The 19627-nt window shown below is 39.0% G+C and overlaps 2 long non-coding RNA genes across 2 annotated transcripts; one reads left to right on the forward strand and one right to left on the reverse strand.

Annotated features, from left to right (window-relative positions):
• The first annotated feature begins 247 nt into the window (after positions 1–247).
• LOC119507250 lies at positions 248–8335 on the forward strand. Its single transcript, XR_005211174.1, has 4 exons — positions 248–1101; positions 2746–3005; positions 5252–5319; positions 7970–8335. It is a non-coding gene; the product is annotated as an uncharacterized LOC119507250 (long non-coding RNA).
• Positions 8336–13381: 5046 nt separating this feature from the next.
• On the reverse strand, positions 13382–19166 carry LOC119507251. The gene is made up of 2 exons (XR_005211175.1): positions 18845–19166; positions 13382–13515 (listed from the first exon to the last, which is right to left on the reverse strand). It is a non-coding gene; the product is annotated as an uncharacterized LOC119507251 (long non-coding RNA).
• Positions 19167–19627: the final 461 nt, after the last annotated feature.

The following is a 19627-nucleotide window of genomic DNA, read 5'->3' on the forward strand; positions in this document are numbered from 1 at the left end:
TTTTTCTAAAATTGTTACATATATTTATTAAAGGAGTACTTCAGGTAAAAGGAATAGGTTTACTGATACTTATAATCCCATTAACAAATCATCACCCCTGTCCGTTCCTATACCCTTAAGTTCACCCTCATCATCATGCCTGTCCACATTAGGTCATCAGTCCCCCTTCCCTAGCTTCTGTCTATATCTAGGCTCCCTGTATTCTGCATTATAAGATGTTTATTTTTCGTTGTTCACAGAGTTTACATCAGAAAACTCACAGCTTCCCGCCCGGCGCTCCCCTGTCTCTACCTGCTCATGATCCAGCCATAAGGTCCTGTATGGTGCTGCTTGAGAGGTGCGGGTCTTTGGTCCTCAGCTGGGTGTCAGTGCGGCTGGGGCGCAGTCAGCTGTGGCACCTGCATCAGGGTGGGGCCTGTGCCTGTCAGCTGGTGGGACCGAGAGCCTTCCGTTGCGGGAGCCGAGTCCTGCCCGTTGAAGGCCCCTGTGTCCACGTGGCTTCTCCTTGGTGACCGCAGCTGGAGCTGCTCCCACCACTAGCCCGAGAGCCCTGTCTGCCCTGTGCCCGGCCTTGCCATGGTTGTGCTCCCTTCCCCTGGCACAGGATTCTTGTGGCTTTATCCACACGTGTCTTTAATGACGTTGTAGCTAGCAAGGCTCTTATCACCTTCTTTCCCTAAAATTGGCTGAAATGTTAAGTGAGATGTGAAAAATATGGAATGTCAGCTTGGCTTTCCCTTGCTCTTCCTTTATTCATTTTAATGAAACCGTCTTGTTTGTTATGTGACAACCAGGAAGGATGCTGTGAGGAGGGGAGGGTTGGAGGCCGCCTTTCTGCCTCTCCTTCCAGTGCTCTCCGTGTCTTCCAGGTGGAGGCTGACAGAGGAGGCAGGAGGAGGGGAGGAGCCCGGGTGCTGCTGCTCTCCCAGTGCTCCCGGCCTTGCAGCTGCGTGTGTGAGCCCGAAGGGAAGGCCTGCAGCTGGGGGACAGGCTGCGGAGGGGCCCACGCTCGTGCTGCTGGAGGACGCGGCCACCGAGATCTCAGACTGGATGAGAAGTTCCCTCCCAGGCAGCAGTGTGGGCTGGGCCTCCCACAAAGAGGTGACGTTTCTCCCAAAGTGAGGTCTGCTTATCCAGTGAGGTCTTTTTTTCTAGCCAGTGACAAGGTTCTTTCGGCTTCTCTTTAAAACAGTCTCAAACTTTGGAAAGGTTGTTGGTACAGATGATTTGAGAGTAAGTTGAGGACCAGTTCCCCATCAGCTTTAAATACCTCATTGTGTATTTTTGAAACGCCAGGTCATTTGCCAGCCCAGCCCCAGCACAGCCGTCCAAGTCAGGAGGGCAAACACTGCTGCCTTACTCCCAGCTAGTCTCCACACCCCACTGCAGTTTTCCCATTTGCCCTGGAAGGTCCTTCATCACAGGAGAGCCTGGTTCAGAACTGTGCGTAGCTTTCGGTCTGCCCCAGGCAGGGTCTGATCCTCCAGCTCATGTGGCCATATTAAATGTCCATCGCATGCCAGGCATCATGCCTCCCCCTTTCCTGGGGCAGTGGGGTGAGTCCCGCTGGCAGGAACATCATAGTGTGGGGCTGCGTCTTCCTCCCGGCACCTGCAAGTGGTCAGAGCTGCTGTCCTGAGTGCTCCACTGGGTCAGTGATCCGGCGTGTCTGGCTTGGGTCAGTGATCTGGGGTGTCTGCCCTGCAGGCTCCTCCAGTGGGAAGTCCATCCTCAGGCCCCACACACATACACCACACACAGACTCCTGCATGAAACTGAGGTATGCACATGCTCTCACACACACACACTACACACATCGGGCAGCTGGGTGGGTGTGCACACACTGTAGACGAGGAGGGATGTGAACATTCGCACACACACCCCACTTCCATGAACATACATGGTAGAGTGAGGAGAGATGTGTATCCCTGCACACTGTGGTGGCTTGAAGTTGTTTGTACCCAAGAAAGTCATGTTCTTATATCATGTCCTTTCCTATGCGTGTGGACACATTTGATTTCTTTGCTTTCATTTTTCTAGTTCTGTTATGTAGACGTATAGTTTAGGGATGCATGTTTAAGTGGTAAAGTAGATATTAGGAAAAGGAAAGGAATGCTTCTCACATACCCTGATGTTACCACCAGGTGAGGAAGGAGAGGAAGGGAATAGGGAGTGGGGGTGGGCAGAAAGCTGACCCCTGGACAAAGATGGAAGGGACCCTCCAGGAAGCACGGAGGCCTCAGGTTTCTTACATATTGGGGGTGGGGATCAGCTGGGTTTTCAGTTGGTTATTTTTGTCATTATAAATGAATATTTTATCCATTCTTCTGTATATAAGATATATTTCACAATAGGAATATCAGAAAATAACCTATGTGTAGGCAATAAAATAATTTCTACACTTTCTGGCAGCTGGAGCAAAGTGGATCAGGTCTGTGTAGGAGGGTCGCCTTGCTGGCGGTGAGGGGGCAGTCTGAGAACTGGCTGTGAATGGGGGCTCCCTGCCTGAACCCGTGGGTTCCATCCAGAAACCAGCTCCATCAATTTCCCCCCAGCAAATTGACGGCAGCCATCCCAAGGTGCACCTTGATAAGCTTTTCTGTGCACCCCAGCCATGTCCTGGGCCCCCTCACAAATGGATTAAGCTCCGCCTGTGCTCTGAGGGACCTGGGGCACTTGAAAGACACAGCCCCTCCTCTGAAGACCCTCCTTGTAGTGTCTTACTGTGTTTTCTTTGTTCTGCAGTGGGACAGCCGCCCTGCCTGCCAGGTGTTCCATGTTGCCCCCTGGGGTCCTTCAACCTGCAGGCCTTGCTGCTGCCCCCCAAGGAGACCTTGCCTGAGGATTCGGCCCTGGAGAGACCCTGATGCTGAACTTGCTGAACTCTGGCAGCCCCGTTGCTTTGGCACCAAAGCGTCAGGATGCCGTCCAGAGTAATCAGATTCCCCACAGTTTGGGGTCGACATTAGCATCAGCAGGAAGCAGAGGAGTGACAAGTTGTCCAGGTGTGCAGCTGGAGCAATTGCAGGCACACGTGGGAGGGCGCTGGGCACCCCATGGTCCGAACAGAGATCATTACAGAAAAAAAGAAACTCAAATCCTCCCGTACCTCTAACCACCACCCCCCCTCCATTATTGATTCATAGTTTTGGTATAGTACCTTGTTACTGTTGATGAAAGAATGTTAAAATACTACTAACTGTAGTATATAGTTTGCAGTAGGTATATATATTTTTTCCTATATGACCCTCTATTATTAACTTCTAGTTATAATGTAATACGTTTATTCTAGTTTGTGAGAGAGATTTCTAGTATTTGTACGTTTAATCACGGACATTGTCCACCACTAGATGCAGTATTTTATACATTTCCATCTTTTAACCTCCAGCTTTCCTTCTGGTGACATATGTGACTGAGCTTACCCTTTCCGTCCCCTTCACACACCATTCAGCACTGTGAGTTATTCTCACAATGTGATACCATCACCTCTGTCCGTTTCCAAATGTTGAAGTTCACCCTAGTTGAACTTTCTGCTCATAATAAGCAACCACTCCCCATTCTTTAGCCTCATTCTATATCCTGGTAACTTACATTTCATGTCTGTGACAGTTCATATCAGTGAGACCCTGCAGTATTTGTCCTTGTGTGTCTGTCTTATTTCACTCAATATAGTGCCCTCAGGGTTTCTTCAGCAACCTATTTATTTTAAAACAGTTTTGTTCACACACCATGAATTCCATCCTAAGTAAACAGTCGTTGGTTCCCTGTTTAATCACATATTTATGTATTCAGCACCATCACCAATATCTATATAAGGACATCTCCATTTCTTCTGCAAAGAAGGAGGAAGAGTCAAAGAAGGAAGAAAAAAGAAAAAGGAAAAAGGGAGAGGAAAAAAATGACAGAAAGCAACGAAAGGAAGGATAGCATTCGTTCTGTGAATGCATGAGAATGCCTCTTTCCCACATCCCAGCGGCAGACTGCTGTCAAGCCTTTGGCGCTCTGTCAGGCTCATGGAGTATCTTGATGTTGTTCTCTGAATTCGCCCTTCTCTTATCCTTAGCAAGGGCGCACACCTATTAATGTGTGTAAGAGTCATTTGTAGTTCCTGTTTTGTGAATTTTCTGTGAGTAGTCCTTCCTCATTTTTCTAGATTACAGGCTATTTTCTCCTTGATTTGTAAGAATCCTTAAAAAGGAAATTAACCTTTTGTCTTTTGTGTGAGTTACAATTCTGTTTCCCAGTCTGCCATCTCATAAGTGTCTTTGCCTCTGTGGACTTTCCCCAGGAGGAGTTTGTGTGTGTGAGTGAGGGTTCTGTGTGTCAGTCTTTCCTTCAGATTCTGATGGCTTTAATGCTTCTCTTTGAATGAAAAGCCTCCTTTCGTATTTTTCTAGTCATTTTACAGTTAATTTTCTTTTTTTATACTTAAATGATAAATCCATTTAGAATTTAATTTGTAACAATAAATTAGGTATAAATCCAACTTCATTTTTTTCCCACATGGCAACTCAGTCATCCCAGTGCCGTTTATGGACTGTCCATCTGCACTTACTCCTGCACGTATTTGTGTTTATTTCTGGATTTTCTTATTATTTAAATACTGTTTTTAAAAATTACATGTGCTATACAGGAATCCCACCACATTGTAAGAAGTTCAGTCAATGCTGAAGTGTAAAGAATAAAAAAGGGGCCATTTGCTTTCCTTCCTCCCATTTCCTCATTCCTTTTTTGAGATAATCATTGTTAACAAATCACTGTGATTCCTTTACGACCTTTTTTCTAATAATTATGTATGGATGCATATGTATAATGTCACACACATGTAGATTGGGGATACACACATGCACACACACACACATTATATGCAATATGTTGCAAATTACTTTTTTCCCTGCTATTGTCTTAGAGTTCTTTGATAGTTCATCCAACTCTACCTCCATTTTTCTTTATAACTGCTGCAAGGATTTCGTAGTATGGAGGTATCATACTTTATTTAACCACTTCTTTCCTGTTAACACACATGTACTTTGTTTCTAGTTTTTTCCTAACCCATCAATTTTGGAGTAGCTTGTGTTTATGAAACATGTTGCATTGTTTCTCTTTAATTTGTCATATGCTTCTGTTTAATTTGTAATAAAGTTAATATTTATTTCTATGATTAATGGTAATGTATAATTCATCAGAGAGAAAATCTGGGCAGCACTGAGTAATAGGTTATTAATATTTTGTAATGATCCTATCTTTCTAGATAAAATTTGATGCTGGGCCCTTCTTCTTCGTACACACAGACTAATTTGGAGGGATCAGATAAATCACGTAAGATACTGTCTTTTTGCCTGTATTCTAGGTGTAAATCACTGAAGCTTTTCCTTTTGCTTTTTTTTTTTTTTTTTTTTTAATCCTTTCTGGCCAAACTGCAAATAGATGCAATGCATTTATGCTTTCAGAATGCCATATGTCCTGTTTGATCTCTTTGAATGGAATGAAGATAGGGTAGGTAGGGTGTTGTCCCTCATTCAGCTCCAGAAAAGTCTTTGTATCCCCTGCATTGGAGAATCATGTTTTTAAACACCAGCCAATTCCTACTCTATAGCCACATGTTCTGCATGTAATATGGGAGTAATTCTCCCATCAGTTGTGAGGGGTCCTTAAAAATGACCCATAGATTTTCAAACAACCTTTCTCTCAGGTTGTTGGTAGAGTCAAGTGGATATGTCTCCTAGGCAGTGCAGGCTTTTGCCCACATATAGAGGAGAAATGCCTTTACGTCCTTCAGCAAGAAAGGCTCATTTTCATTTTCTAGGAAAGAAGAGCAAGTTATGTGTATATAAAGCTCATACTATTACTACAAGGTGCTTCAATTTGAAATTATATCTCCATTAGTTTCATTGTTGTCACTAAGATAAGCTATGTATTCTGCATTTTAATTTTCCTAATTACTTCTCGCTCAATGAAATTTTAAAACTATATATAGCCAATTTATACTCCCTTGGGGCTGATACTACCCCCATTGAGAATGCATGCCTTAGAATATTGATATTGTGTAAATCTTTAAAAGGAAATATACATTCAGGAAAGAAATCTTTTTTAACAATAAGGTAGGTTATCCTTAAGCCAGGTGTTCATACATTAATTAATCTCAGTGTAATTATGTGATTATCATATTAAGAGGCAAATATGTACAAATTCATAGACCCACTATATGCCATTCATAATAATTTTTTAAATACTCAGTTTTATTGAGATATAGTCACATACCATACAGTCATCCACAGTGTGCAGTCAGAGCCGTGCATTCGTCACCGCAATGTCTAAATATTTTCACCGCTCTAGAAAAAGATAAAAATATGAAAAAAATAAAAGTATAAAAGAACACCCAAAAAAATCCATCTCTCATGCCACCCTAATTTTCATTTAAATTTTATCCCCATTTTTCTACTCATCTTTCCATACACTGGATAAAGGGAATGTGAGCCACAAGGTTTTCACAATCACCAAGTCACGCCATGTAACCTCCAGAGTTATACCATCAGCTTCAAGAATCAAAGTTTTGGGGTTGCAGTTTGACAAGTTCAGGTATTTCCATCTTGCTATTCCAGTACACTAAAGACTAAAAAGGGCTATCTATATAGCACAAAAGAATATCCTCCAGAGTGGCCTTTCAACTTCATTAGAAGTCTCTCATACACTGAAACTTTATTGTGTTTCCTTTTGCTTCCCCCTTTTGGTCAAGAAGATTTTCTGAATCCCATGATGCTGGGTCCAGGCTCATCACCAGGAATTATGTCCCACATTGCCAGGAAGATTTACACTCCTGGAAATCATGTCCCACTTATGGGGAAGGGCAGTGGGTTTACCTGCTGGGTGGGTTTAGAGGGAGAGAGGCCACATCTGAGCAACAAAAGAGGTTCTCTGGGGGACACTCTTAGGCACAATTATGACTGGGCTTAGCCTCTCCTTTGCAATAATGAGCTTCATAAGGGCAAGCCCCAAGATCCAGGGGTCAGCCTACCAAATTGGTAGTCCTTGCTAGAACATCAGTAATAACCCAGGTGGGTAAGTTTAATATTTTGGCATTCTTCCCCAGTTCCTCAGGGAGGCCCTGAAAATACATTTTTATTCTCTGCCCAAATTACTCTGGGATGCATCAGGATTTCACACTAACATATACAAACCTATTCAAAGTCCCCTATAATTATGGTGTTTGAATAAACTTATCATACATGTGAAATTATTTAGTGTGCTTCCAAAAATACAGATCCTGCACCAAGTATAAATCTCTTCCCTTGGTTTTTCCACAGAAGTTGAAGTTGAATAACAGTCAATATCTTCCTTTATCCTTTGGTCTGATTTGCTTCCATTAAATGCAACAAAGGCAATATTCCAAAGCTGATGTCTATGAGAGGGGGATATAAGGAAAGGCTGTGGGCCTTCTTGGTGGTGGTATTGTTGTCTGACCTAATTGCATGGTATTTTGTTTTTATTTTTTCTTCTATCTTTTTAGTATTCTTTTAAAAATAATTTTTAAAGTTAGATTTGCTAATAAAGGGAAGATATCTCTATATTTTCTTTTTAAAATTAATTGTATATATGTATGGTGAAGTCCAATTATAAAGATGAAGAAAAATCATCCGTATGATACTCCTTAACATTGTTTTGACTTTTCTGTTTTTTTCCATGTAAGTTAATATTCCATGCAAAGGTTTTCATATAAATATTTTTAAAAATATACCCACTATGAAAACAAAGGTAATTACAGCTTTTAAACCTCTGATGATCTTCCATACAGCAATATGCCCTCACAGTATTGTTTTATTTAATTTTTCCTTATGTTTATTTAAGGAATAGCATTTTTATTATTTTCATTATTAAGTATTTTATTGGTATAAAATACTGTATTAAATGTGATGAAATGGGGATTTCTAACAAGTCTCACAAATCTTACTTTCTATTGACTTCACCCTAGGAATGCTGCATGGCCATTCATTCATCCCAAATTGTTTTCATTGAAGAACAGTCACCTGGCATTTGGAAAAGGTTCGGTCCATATATTACAGTCTTTATGACACTCAGTGTTTCTACCGATCAACCTTAACTGATTTATTGCAGTGCCATGACTGCATATTTGGAATAACTCTATTACTATGTTTTGGAGCTTTGTAAATAAAAGCCACTGATCCGGAAGAAAATACCTTAAGAATTAGTTTCATTTATTGGTGTATGAAGTCATTCTTAAAAACGAATAAAGTACTAAGGTTTGCTGCAATTTATTCTCATGTCAGTATAAATAAATAGGGTCTAGCTATCACTGTATATTTTCCACACCTTCTTTCACATCTGTGTACTTGCAGTTCAGTATATAAAATCAGAAATGACTCATCTGAGAAAAAAAGAACTGACTTTGGTCCAGTTTCTAATTAATCATTAAGTTGATTTCTCAACTTTAAAGGTATCGGTGTTAAATAGATATTATAATAGTTATTGTCCAAGTTGGGACACGTATAAGAATAATATTAAGATTGGAGTATACGAATAATATAATAATACAATGTTTGGGGTTAAAGTTCCACCATATCAGTTATTTACTTATAGATATTCTAATACCCTAGAAACTAAAAAACAATATTTCTATGAAGATTCAGTGTTCATAATCTTTTGTTAAAGACTGTCTTATCTGTTCCTACCCTTCCCCCTCATTTGATCACTTTCTCAGTCCTCAGGGATATGTGGGCAGTGACCACCCTAAGTTGTTCATATTGTAAAAGGGTGTCAACATAATGGAGAAGGGGGATGTGTATGGTTGATGTTCTTGGAGAGGCCATTGCCCCTAGGTTTTGGGACATATCCTCTGGAGGGTTTAAGTTGAGGACTACCAATTTGGATTTAAGTTTCTAAAAATCAAATCTGAGCAACAAAAGAAGTTCTCTGCAGATATTCTTAGTCATAATTATAGGTCAGCTTAGCTTCCCCATTACAGTGTGAAGTTTCCTAAGGGCAAGCCTGAAGATTGAGGGCTTGGCTTACTAACTTGGGAATCCCTAATGCTTGAGAGAGCATCTGGAATTTCCCAGGTTGGAACTTCAATAGTTACATATTTTTTCTACAGTCCCTCAAGGGACACTGCTTATCCTTTTTTATTATCTGCCCAATATACTGTGAAATGTATAAGAGTTTTAGTTTAATCTACACAGAATTCTGCTCTCTCATTCTGTATTCGAGGCTCCATGTGTTTAAGTTATCTAAATGAATTGGCCAGACAGGTTAATTTATATTGTGTACTACAGACTATTTAAATTTTCTACAAAATAAATATCTCTTCCTTTGGACTCACACAGAAGGTGGAGTTTTAAAATAGAGATCTCGATTTCCTGTATCCTATATTCTGATTTACCTTAATCCCAACCAGATCAGCTTTGTTCATATATCTAATTGAAGCCTGATCTCTTTTTTGGCATCTTTAACAGTTGTTGTATGGAGTAGTGTGATTTTCAGAACTGCAGAACTTTAACTCTGAGTCTTAGTTGTCACACAGATACCCAAAGTTCCACAGAAGTACCAGGTTATTCACATGAAGCACAGCATCTCAGAATTTAGAAATAACACTTAAAAACTCAGGAATATATGGAAATGCTGTAAGAGCTTCCATTCTAGGCTCCAGTTCTCTTATCTGTATTTTCTAAGTGAGACCATATCTGTATTTTCTAAGTGAGACCATATAGGCCATATGTTTCTGGCCTATATTGGTCAACATAATGTCTTCACGGTTCATTGATCTCTTTGCATGTCTCACAACTTCATGCTTTTCTGTAGCTGCACAATATTCCATTGTCCACATACATCAGAGCTCGCCCTTCTGCTCCTCAGTCAGTAGACCCTTGGCCACCTTCATCCATTGGTATCATGAATAATGTCACCTTCACCATCAGGGTGCAAATGTCTATTTCAGTCCCTGCTTTCAGTTCTTTCTTGTATATTTCTGGAAATGGGATTCCCTAATTGAAAGGCATCCCTATATTTAGACTCCTGTGGATCCACTACATCACCCTCTGCAGGGGCTGCACCATTCTACTCCCCTACCAACACTGAATAGGTTTACCTCTCTCTCTCTCTCCATCTTTCCTCTAGCCCTTGACTATTTATGTCTATTTATTTATTTATGACTGCAGATTTTGTTGAGATCTATTCACATCGCATGTATTCTATCCAAAATAAATAATGTATCACATCCTCAGTTGTACAATCATTATCACCCTCAGTTTTAGACAGTTTTCATTGTTCTGAAGAGAACTAACAGATGGACACACCCACACCAAAGAGAAAACCCAATTTACCCCGAGTATCAGTGTGGTACTAGTGAGCTACTCCTTGTTTAATATGGTCCATAGCATGCAGTCAATAGTTTTTCCCATATACCACTCTATTATTAACTCTTTATACCAAGTGTCATACCTTTGAAGTAGTTCATGCAAGTACTTATTTATTTTTGTAGTGCTAATCGGTGAGAAATGTGGCTTTAAACAACCCCTTTCAAACGTACTCACCTTCAGTGTGGCACTATTACCTGTAATCCGACTAAAGAACTGCCATCACGTCTATTCATTCGCATACATTTGCTTTCAACCTCATTAACAACTCTGAACCTATTAGGTGACTGCTCCCCCTTATCTAGCTTTTATCTCTGGGTCCCCTATATGCTTCATTTTAAGACTCTGTGTTTACATTTTTTAGGGGGTTCATATTAGTTTTGTGTAAGTAATATGACCACTCTATTTTACAATCTAGAATTAACACTTAAAAACTACATTTTTGGGGGGTTCATATTACTTTTCTGCCTGGCTTATTTCACTTAACATTTTGTCCTCAAATTTCATCTGTGTTCTCACATGCTTCAGGGCCTCATTCCTTCTTACTGATGCATAATATTCCTTCGTATGTATAGACCACATTTTGTTTATCTACTTGTCTGTTGATGGACACTTAGATTGTTTCCATCTTTCGGCAGTTGTGATTCTACCGCTGTGAACACCAGTGTGCAAATACATGTTCGTGTCACTTTTTTAAGTTCTTCTGTGTGTATACTGAGTAGTGGAATTGCCAGGTCATAGGGCAACTTGGTAATTAATTTTCTGAGGAATCACCAAAAGGTCTTCCACACTGGCTGTATCATCGTACATTCCCACCAGCAGTGAATAAGTGTCCCACTTCCTCCACATCCTCTTCAGCATTTGTAGTTTCCTGCTTGTATAATGGCAGCCCTTCTTATGAGTGTGAGATGATATCATATTGTGTTGTTGATTTGCATTTCCCTAATAGTTAATGAAGGTGAACATCTTTTCATGTGCATTTTAGCCATTTGTATTTTATCTTTGGAAAAATGTCGATCCATATCTTTTGTCCATTTTATAACTGGGTTGTTTGTTCTTTTGTTGTTGAGCTGAAGGTTTTCTTTATATATACTGGATATAAAAGCATTATCAAATATATGGTTTCCAAATATTTTCTCCCATTGTACTGGCTGCCTGTTCACATTCACCTTTTGACTAATTCCTTTGAGGCAGAGAAACATTTTATTTTGAGGGGTTGCCATTTATCCATTTTTTCTTTCATCTATCTATTCTTTTTATCTATTTCATTTATCTATTTTTTTCTTTTTTTTTTTTTTAATCTATTTTTTCTTTCATTGCTTGTGTTTTGGGTCTAAGATTTAAGGTATCTCCTATTACTAGGTCTTGAAGATGTTTCCCTGTATTTTCCCTATATTGTCTTCTAGGAGTTTTATTGTAATGTCCCTGATCAAGTCTTTTTTTTTTTTTAAATCATTTTTATTGAGATATATTCAGATACCATGCAGTCATACAAAACAAAGCATATATTCAATTGTTTACAGTACCATTATATAGTTGAGCATTCATCACCAAAATTAATTTTTGACATTTTCATTACCACACACCCAAAAATAGTAGAAATAAAAATTAAAGTGAAAAAGAACAATTAAAGCAAAAAAGAACACTTGGTGCCTTTTTATTTTCTTCCCCCATTTTTCTACTCATCCCTCCATAAATTGTACAAAGGGGAGTGTGGTCCATATGGCTTACCCAATCCCATTGTCACCCCTCATAAGCTACACTTTTATGCAGTCATCTTCAGGATTCATGTGTTCTGGGTTGTAGTTTGATAGTTGCAGATATTTACTGCTAGCTATTCCAATTCATTAGAACCTAAAATGCGTTGTCTGTATTGTACATAACAGTGCCCACCAGAGTCACCTCTCGGCTCCTTTTGCAATCTCTCTGCCACTGAAGCTTATTTCATTTCCTTTCACATCCCCCTTTTGGTCAAGAAGATGTTCTCCATCCTACAATGCTGGGTCTAGTTTCCTACCCAGGAGTCATATCCCACATTGCCAGGGAGATTTACTCCCCTGGGTGTCATATCCATGTAGCGGGGAGAGCAGTGATTTCACCTGCCAAGTTGGCTTAGCTAGAGAGAGAGGGCCACATCTGAGCAACAAAGAGGCATTCGGGAGGAGGCTCTTGGGCACAGTTACAGGCAGACCTAGCCTCTCCTTTGCAGCAACAATCTTACCAAGGGAAAGTTCCCTGGTAGAGGGCTTGGCCCATCAAACCAAGTCCCCTGTGTCCAGACCAAGTCTTTGATTGATGTTAACTTTTTTGGGGGTTGTGAAGTAGGAGTCCTCTTTCATTCTTTTGGTATGGATATCTATTTCTCCCAACTCTTGTTGAAAAGACTGTTCTGTTCCAGTTCAGTGGATTAGGGGGTCTTGCCAAGAATCAATTAACTGTAGATCTGGGGACTATTTCTAAACTCTCAATTAGATTACATTAATCAATATGTCTATCTTGTGCCAATACTATGCTGTTTTGACCACTGTGGCTTTATGATAATCTTTAAAGACAGGAAGCATAACTCTTCCCACTTTGTTCTTCTTTTTCAGGATGTTTTTGGCAATTCAAGGCCCTTTACCCTTCCAAATAAATGTAATAACCAGCTTTTCCAAGTTTGCGAAGTAGGTTGTTGGAACTTTGGTATTGCATTGAATTTGTAGATCAATTTGGATGAATTAACAGCTTAATGACATTTAGCTTTCCTGTCCAGGAACACGAAAAATCTTTCCACTTATTTACGTCTTTGCTTTCTTTTAGCAAGGCTTTGTAGTTTTCTGTGTAGATTTCCTGTACATCCTTGGTTTATTGGCTGAATTAGCTTTTACTGGCTGAATTAGCTTTCTCATAGATATCTTGGTTTATTGGCTGAATTAGCTTTTATTGGCTGAATTAGCTTTCTCATAGATATCTCAGACTTTCTAAATGTAGGATTATGTCATCTGCAAAATAATGAAAGTTTTATTTCTTTTTTCTTTATTAATCCAATTTTATTGAGATATGTTCACATAGCAGATAATCAGCCAAAGTATACAATCAGTGGTTCATGGTATCATCATATAGTTGTGCATTCGTCACCACAATCAGTTTGTGTACATGTTCATTACACCTGAAAAAAATAAAAATAAAAATAAAAATATAAAAGGACATCCAAAACATTGCACATTCCTTATCCCTCTATTATTTTTTTGCCTTTGTTATCTTACTCATCTGTCCATGCACTGTATAAAGGGAAAGTCAGTCATAAGGTTTTCATAATTACACAGTCTCACCATAAAAGCCAAATGGTTATACAATCATCCTCAGAAATCAGGGCTACTGGATTGCAGTTCAGCTGTTTCAGGTATTTCCTTCTAGCTGTTCTAGTACACTAAAAACTAAAACGGGGTATCTGTATAATTCATAAGAATAACCTCCAGAATGGCCTCTCAACTCTACTTGAAATCTCTCAGCCACTGAGATTTATTTTGTTTCATTTCTCTTCCTGCGTTTGGTCCAAGACGGCTTTCTCAATCCCATGATGACAGGGTCATGCTCATGCCTAGGGTTTATGCCCCATGTAGGGGAGAGGGCAATGAGTTTACCAGAAGAGTGGGCTTAGAGAGAGAGGCCACATCTGAGCAATGGAAGAGATTCTCTGGGGATGACTCAAAGGCATAATCTTAAGTATGTTTAGCTTCTGCTTTGCAGGAATAGGTTTCATAAGGGCAAGCCCCAAGATCAAGTGCTTAGCCTATTAACTTGGTAGTCCCCAATGCTTGTGAGAATATCAGGAATTCCCCCACTAGAGAAATTTAATATTTCCACATTTCTTCCCAATACCTCAAGGGGTTTTTCACATGTTTTTTATTCATTCTCCAAATTACTCTGATGTATTCCGTTATCACACTATCCCGTACAAACCAACAAGATCTCACTCCATATTCAGTGTAATTCAGTGCAGTTATGGTGTTCAAATAGACTAAACACGCAAGTTAAATTAGATAGTGTGCTACAGAAAATGTAAATTTTGCACCAAATAAACATCTCTTCCTTTGGTCTCACACAGTAAGTGAAGTTGTAAAACACTGTCCATATCATCCTTAACCCTTTAGTCTGATTTGCTTTAGTCCTACGCAGATCAGCTTCATTCATATCTCTAATCGAAGTCTGATCTCTTTCTCCACTTGTTCAACAGTTGCTGTGTGAGGTAGTGATGGCATTCATAGCTGCAGAACCCTAGCTATGAGTCTCAGGTGCCACACCGATACCTGAAGATCCAGGGAACGACCAGGTTATACACAAAGAGCTGAGCATCTCCAAATTTAGAAATGACCATAGCAAGTTAGGAATAGATGTGACTGATGTATCACTTTCACTCTTGAATAATACTTTGAGCACAGAATTCAAAGTTGACCATTGTTTTCTCTTAACACTGATGATAGTATTCCATTGTCTATGACTGCCTTGTTGTGGCTGAGCAATCATAGGGATTCTGCCTTTTCTCTCTGACTGCTATTATTAGGGTTATTCAGTTTAACTACCACATGTCTAGTTGTGGAATTATTTTTATTCCTCCTTCTCAGAGCTTGTTGGGCTAGATAAATCTGATAATTTGTGTCTCACAAAAATTGCAAATTCTCAACCATTAGCTCCTTGATACTGTCTCTTGTCCGTCCTCCTGTCTCTTTCTGGGCCTCCTATATTATTTAAATGTACCTGTTCTGATATTTAAATGAACGAAGTCATTCAATATAAATACTTGTGCAACTTTCTTTTTTCACTCAATGTTTCTGTAGTTCAGCCATGTTGATGCACGTGGCCATAATTCATTCATTTGTGTGCTGTATACCATTCCAGTGATTGAATATACCCAGCCTTTGTTCTCCCCACTGTTCTGTGAACATTAGAGCTGTTTCTGGTTTCTGGTTCTCATGAATAACGGATCTGTTAATGTATTTTGCATTTCCCCTCCTGCACATGTGCAAGCATCTCTTTTGGAAATAAAGTTGTTGGGTTATAGGCTTCAGTTTTGAATAACATGCTAAATTATTTTCCAAAGGAGAAATGCATGAGAGTTCCTGTTGACCCACATTCTGTCTGACACTTGTTAAATTTCTTAAGTTTGCCAATTTGGTGAGTTTATAAAAAGGTATCTCCAAGTGGCCTTAATCTGTAATTTTCTAATTATTAATGAGACTTGGTACCTTTATCATATGTATATTAGCATCTGTGTCTCCTATTTTGTAAAATACAAGTTTATATTTTTTGGCCATTTTTCTACTGTTATTAACATATCTTCTGATCCACATATTTTTCTTTCAGGGGTTGCTTTTTTTTCTGTAAGGGACAGACTGTAAATGTTAGGCTTTGTAGGCCACATATGATTTCTATCACATCTTCTTCTTCTTTAAATATGTAAAAATCATTCTTAGCTTTAGAGTCAAACAGACATGGGCCTCTAGATATGCCTACCCTGTTACTTACTAAACATAATGCTCCAGCTCAAACAGATAAAATATTTGTACTATACAATGGAGTAGATGGTAAAGGTTGTTCACTCCTGGAGGTAGCTAGCCTGAACTTCAGCTATCCCAAGCCCTACCCCCAAAATTAAGGCATTATTCTAGCATCTTCTTTCGTACACATTTTTGTTTTCCCTACAGTTAAGAACCCTCTTGGTTTTTGTGTGTGTGTGGTTTTTTTTGTTCTGCTTTTTGCTTTTTATTTGTATGTTTTTATCATAAATTCAACCCTATGCCTTTTTCCAGTTATCTAAAACTTTTCTAAAGATAACTAATTGTGTCAGGTTTCCTCGATCTCATTTTCCTGAAGAAGGCCCTTCTAGTCTGAACTGCTTGCTCTCTATACCTATCTTTTCATTGTCATACTGGAGATTCCTTTGCCTTTGTCCTTTGTTGAATTTCCTATTTCCTGTAATCCATTTCGTTCTTTTATTTGGCTGACTTTCTCATTTCAATGGATCACATACTCCAACAGATTCCTGAGAAAGGAAGGTAGGCAAAGTTTTTGAGAAATCATTTGTCTTAAAACATCATGATTTTATTCTTATATTTGATTAGTAGTTTAAATGCATGTGGAATTCTAGGATTGAAAGTAGTCTCCTTCAGAATTTTGATAGTGCTCCATTTCCCATTCAGTTTCTAATGCTACCACTGAGAAGTTAAAAACCAGTTGATTCCTGTTACTTTATATATTACAAGACTTTTCCCTCTCTGGAAGCATGAAAGATTTTCTGTTGATTTGAAATTTCACCACAATGTGTCTTCATTTATATGTAGATTACAAGCAGTGACAGTGTGATAGTGAAAACCTTGTGGATCATACTCCCTTTATCCAGTGTTTGGATGGATGACTAGAAAAATGGGGACAAAAAACAAATGAAAAATAGGGTGGGATGGGGGGATGATTTGGGTGTTCTTTTGTGATTTTTTTTTATTCTTATTCTGTTTCTTTCTGTTGTAAGGAAAATGTTCAGAAATACAGTGGGGTGATGAATGCACAACTATATGATGGTACTGTGAACAGTTGATTGCACACCATGGATGATTGTATGGTATGTGAATATGTCTCAATAAAACTGAAAAAAAAAGCCACAAACTGACTATAGAAATTATATAGTTTAGAAAATATAGATCCTGCACCAAATAAACATCTCTTCCCTTGGTATCACATGGAAGTTGACGTTTTAACACATAGTTAGTTTCAACCTTTACCCTTTGGCATGATTTGCCCTATTCTTATCCAGATCTGCTTCATTCATATCTCTAATTGAAGTCTGGATGCTTCTTCAGCTTTTTTTTAACCAGTTACTGTATGTACTAATATTGACGTTCGTCTCTGCTGAACTCTAGCACTGAGTTTCAGGTGTCACGCAGATACCCACTGTTACAGAGATCAATCAGATTATACCAAGGGATCAGCATCTCAGAGTTTGGAGATAGCCGTTACAATTCAGGAATAGATTTGACTGCTCTAAGAGCTTACAATCTAAGGACCATTACAAGAATTGTTTCCCTGTTAGGCTGTGCTCTAAGTTTCAGTTCTGGAGGTACACATTGTAGTTAGTCCATATTGGCGAGGCATTACAGTGTTTGCCTTTGTCTGTGGTATACTTCACTCAAAATGCTGCCTACAGGATCCATTCACCTCGATGCATGTCTCACAGCATCAGTTTCTCATAGTTGCTCCATATTCCATTGGATGCATATGCCACAGTTCACTATTCTGTTCCTCAGTTGATGCACCCTCAGGACCCCTCCATCCATTGCAAATCATGAATACTGCCTCCATAAACACCAGGGTGCAAATGTCCATTCATGATCTCTGCTCTCAGATCTTCCACGTACACACTCCATAATGAGGTTGCAGGACCTTACGGCCCCCACATACTTATCTTCCTGTGGAACCACCACACTGGCTTCCAGAAAGGCTACACCATTCTGCCTCCTCATCAATAGTAACTAGGTACATCCCTCACTCCATGTTTTCTCCAGAACTTTTACCCCATTTATATTTTTGCTACAGTTTTATAGAGATATATTCATATACCATACAGTTATCCACAGTGCACAATCAGTTGTTCACTGTATCATCATATAGTTGTACATTTATCACCCAGTCAGCCCTTGAACATACTGATTACTAGGTAAAAGTTTTTCTTTAGAAAATACACCACAGTTCTGCATTCTGTTCATCAGTTGATGTAGCCTTAGGCCACCTCCATCCATTGCAAATCATGGATTTGCATTTCCCTGATAGCTAGTGAAGTTGAGCATCTTTTCATTTGTTTTTGAGCCATTTCTATTTCCTCTTTGGAAAGTGGCTATCCATGTCTTGCCCATTTTTAAATTGGGTTGTTTGTCTTTCTCTTGTTGAGTTGTAGGTTTTTTTATATATCTGGATATTAAACCCTTATCTGATATGTGGTTTCCAAATATTGTATCCCATTGCATAGGCTGCCTTTTTACTGTCGTGACAAGGTTCTTTGATGTACAAGGTTTTGTGTTTAATTTTGAGATCTCATTTATCTATTTCTTCTTTGATTGCTCATGCTTTGGGTGTAAAGTCTAGGAAACCACCTCTTTTCACAAGAGTTTTAAGACATTTCCCCACATTTTCTTCTGAAATTCTTATGATCTTAGTGCTAAGATTTAGGTCCTTGATCCATTTCGAGTTAATTTTGTATAAGGTGTGAGACAGGAGTCCTCTTTCATTTTTTGTTTAAAGAATACTATTCAATAATGTTTAATAGCCTCACCTATAATAGAACAAGGTATTCCAAATCAGTTTTCTTAATTCAATTTTATTGAGACATATTCACATACCATACAGTCATCCAAAGTGTACAATCAATTTTTCATAGCACCATCATACAGCTGTTTGCCCATCACCACAATCCATTTTTTAAATCAATTTTATTGAGACTTTTCACATACCATATCATCATCCAATGTGCACAACTGCCCACAGTACCATCATACCCGCTGTGCATCCATTATTCTGGAAAAGAAATAAAAAACAATAAAGAAAACTCAAACCCTCTCATACCCCTAAATCCACCCCTTCGTTACTGACTCATGGTATTTGTACAGTATGTTTCTTACTCTTGGTGAAAGTATATTAAAATGCTACCAACTGTAGTACATAGTTTGCAATATGTATATTTTTCCCTATATGCCCCTTTATTATTAACTTCTAGTTATAGTGTCATACATTTGTTCTACTTCATGAAAGAGATTTCTAATATTTGTACAGTTAATCATGGACCTTGGCTATCACAAGATTCACTGTTTTATGCATTCCAATATTTTAACCTCCAACTTTCTTTCTAGTGACATACGTGACTCTAAGCTTCCCCTTTCCACCACATTCACACCACCATTCAGCACTGTTAGTTATTCTCACAATAACATGCTGCGATTACCTCTGTCCGTTTCGAGACACTTAAGTTCAACCTAGTTAAACATTCTGTCCACAATATGCAACTGCTCCCCATTCTTTAGCCTCGTTCCATACCTGGTAACTTATATAACATGTCTGTGAGTTTCCATATTATAATTAGTTCATATCAGTGAGACCATACAATATTTTTCCTTCTGTGCCTGACTTATTTCACTCAATATAGTGCCCTCAAGGTTTCTTCATCATCCTGTTTTTTGTTTTTGTTTTCTCTAAAGATGGTTTTGTTCACCCACCACACATTCTGTACTTAGTAAGCC

This window comes from Choloepus didactylus, chromosome 12 (assembly GCF_015220235.1).
Source record: "Choloepus didactylus isolate mChoDid1 chromosome 12, mChoDid1.pri, whole genome shotgun sequence".
Lineage (NCBI taxonomy): Eukaryota > Metazoa > Chordata > Mammalia > Pilosa > Megalonychidae > Choloepus > Choloepus didactylus.